The sequence below is a fragment of the Acyrthosiphon pisum genome, chromosome X (genome assembly GCF_005508785.2).
Source record: "Acyrthosiphon pisum isolate AL4f chromosome X, pea_aphid_22Mar2018_4r6ur, whole genome shotgun sequence".
NCBI classification, from domain to species: Eukaryota; Metazoa; Arthropoda; class Insecta; order Hemiptera; family Aphididae; genus Acyrthosiphon; species Acyrthosiphon pisum.
In genome coordinates this window covers 32893829-32897334 of record NC_042493.1, presented here as the reverse complement: position 1 = coordinate 32897334, position 3506 = coordinate 32893829, and positions in this window count along the sequence as shown.

Genomic DNA, 3506 nt, shown 5'->3' with positions numbered 1-3506 from the left:
GTTTACTATCAGGTTAATAATTAGTATATAATAAAAGATAAATTAAAAAAAAAAGGGTGGGCAGGTCATTACCACTCTCCTGTACATTAGGTGTTGTCTGGTTCATTATAATGGATGTGTTAAATTTGAATTCAATGATATTATATCATGGTATAAAAACAATTCTGACTAAAGCGGTCTGTCAGCCTATTATACTGCTGAGTATATTTTATAATATTATTGCTATTGAAGTAATTTATTTTAATACTAGGCATAAGTAATACAGTAGGTTGAATTAAATTTTGGCAAAAATATTTCATTTAAAAATGTTACTGTGTGTTTAAATTATAATAATATACTTTAAAAGTTTCAAGTACCCACAAATAATACTTTTAAATGATAACAAAATAACTAAAATCATTATTTTTTGTTAAAATATTGAATTACGTCCAAATTTGAACTTAAATCATCTATTAAAACAAAAAAACTGTGTTTACTTTGTCTCAGAATTTTTGGTTTCAGTATGAACTACTTACCAGAAATATGTTTTTTTTTAATTTCAATCCTTAACTATAAAAATTAAAAATTTTTATTATTTTTAATTAGGTACCTATTTGTGACTTGATTACTTTAATATGTTAATATTATTATAACAACTTATGAAGAACCTTGCATTACATTTTTAATTAAGCTGAAAATGTTTTATCGAAAATTATTTGAAAAAGAAATTGAAAATGTCTCATGTCACCTACGAATAGCTCAAAAAGAGTCAATATATTTAAAATAAATTATGGTGATTATGAAAATTATTGAAAAATATGCTAATTTAAATTGTAAATATCTGGTAAAAATGCGATGTATCTAAGTTTATTTTTTTTAGTACACCACCAAAATAAATTGCGTAATAATATATAATATACAATTATACCTTTCTCGATAACCCCCTTCTCGCCACAAGCTGGCTTAAAGAGAAGGGTTATCAACCAGTGCCGCAATAACCGGGTGTGTTGCGTGTGTCAATCACACGGGCCCAGGGCCCCAACCCATAATTGGGGGCCCAAAGATAAAAATTTTAAAATATTATATAGAAAGAAAAAAACAAAACCATTTTTTTATAATAATAGTTATTAATAAAGATTGGACAATAGATCGGTTTTGTTTTGTACACAACAATACAACATTATCATACATCAACGTTTTTTTTTCAGCCTGTATAAGTTGTATAACCGAAATTAAAAATAGAAAAATAAGACTAAAAATATAGATTAAACTAAGATTTTATAAGACTTTCAAGTATAGCTTTTCTCAATATTGGAAGACAACAAACAAATGATATTAACCTAGAAAATATAATTGACAATTTTGCAAACAAAAAGGCAAGAAAAATGAATTGTTCAGTATTTATTTTTGAGTTGACTGTTAATGTATGGTACGTTCAATTTATTTATTATTTAATAATTATTTATATTTAAAATGAATAAAAAAGGCTACAAATTATTACATTTATTTATTTGTAAATACATAGGTACTTATACGTGTTTCAATTATGTTAACCTTATTTTGTATGAGTAAAAACTCAAAATTCCAAAGTATGTTTTCAAATTTGGAAAAATTAATTTTTAAATTTTCAAGAGTGAGGAGGGGGCCATTCATTTTATTTACACACGGGCCCAAATCGGTGTAGTTGCGGCACTGTTATCAACTCTTGTAAATACCTAGTACCTACTATATATTATAATCTATTGTACAGATATCTACTAATTACTATGTTATAAAGATTGTTATAAATTAAATCATTATTATTAACTACAAAAATTTACAAATAGTAATGACATAATAGAAATAATTATAATTATTTATTATACATTTATTCTTAAATAGTTAAATATACATATTTTAACTATTTAATATATTTTTTTAAATTCAATATAAACCCGCGGCACATAGATCCCGGGCGACTAAGACGAGATTAGAAATTGCCTAAGAATTTCCCCTTAAATAATAGCCGTAGCGAGGACCAGTTTTAAGGACTACCGCTCCACTAATTTTTGCCACCTGACAACTCGCGGTCTTGGAATCAAAGAGTTCTATGTGACAATATCAAAATTGTTCAGTAGAGTGTTTTTAATATTTAAAAATTAAAATAACGTATTTTTGCCCAAGCGATTTTGAAATATTTGACATCAAAAAATCCGCAAACTTCCGTGCTATCAATTTATTTATAGGTATTGCAAAAATAAATCCTTTTAAGTACTCAAAATATTATATTCCTAGTTATTCTACTGGTAGAACTTTTTGTTCCCAATTCTATTTTTAAAAAATAAAAGGTTCTATCAATAGAACATATGAACAAACGATGTGTTTTTTTTTAAATTATTGATTATAGGTACTGAATTGGCCATCTTGGGTAGTTACCTATATTCGTAATTAGTACCATCGACGCACCGCGTGTGAAATGCGACAATTTTTATAAATAACAACAACAAAGTTGCACGATAACTATTGTATATTTACATATTATACTTATTTCCGATAACACTTTTTGTTTCCAATAAGAATTTGGTTTATTAGATAACACTTTTTGATTTAACACATTGAGTGCCAGGCCACAAATGACAAAACTGACCATTCTGACCGGAACATTTTTTTTATAATGTGTTCACCATATAAATGTGTATCATATTCAATACACACGGCACAAATAAATATATTAGTTGTGTATTGAAATTGATACACATGGCACTCAAAGTGTTAAATACAAATTTAAAAACAAAATGTATCCAAAACATTGCTTGAATAAGGGTCACATAGAACCTTTTGTTTCTGGTAACTTTTTAAATATGGTATCAATTACATTTTTTTTAAGACTAAAAGATAGAGAAAAATAAATCTTGATTGAACAGATAAAAAATCCATTTTTGAAATATTTTGATATAGAACTCTTTGATTCCAAGCCCGCGACCTATGTAAACTGTAAGTATCAATACTAAGTATAGGCACCTAGTTATACAATGCGAGTTTGATGAGTTCAGTTCAGACGACGATGCGATGACTATAGGAACTATTGACTACATAAGCCCCTATATTATATACACTACAATATATAGATTTAGTGAATACCATTGATTGTAGAAACGTGAAAGCACTATTATGATGATAATAATAAGACGTTGGCAAATAAGACCCGATTATTATCTGAATAATCAAATAGGTAAGTCGTAAGTGCGTGTACCTATTGTTCGGGGTTTCCCATGTACGGTGGCGGAACTCTGCGAAGTACCTACTTGTACGAGCTCAAAACGATTTCCTTTGACTGACGAGATTGACAACGTTTACACACCAAACTTGAGTTTTGATAATACCTAATATTAAAAAAAAAACTATTAGGTTACAACGAAATTGAATTCAACTAAACGATATTTGTATGATATAAGATGAAGATAGGTACTTACCTAACAGACTCGTTTATCATCTTTATGTTGTTACTGACATACCTACTATGTATGTTGTACTTGATAGGTATATAC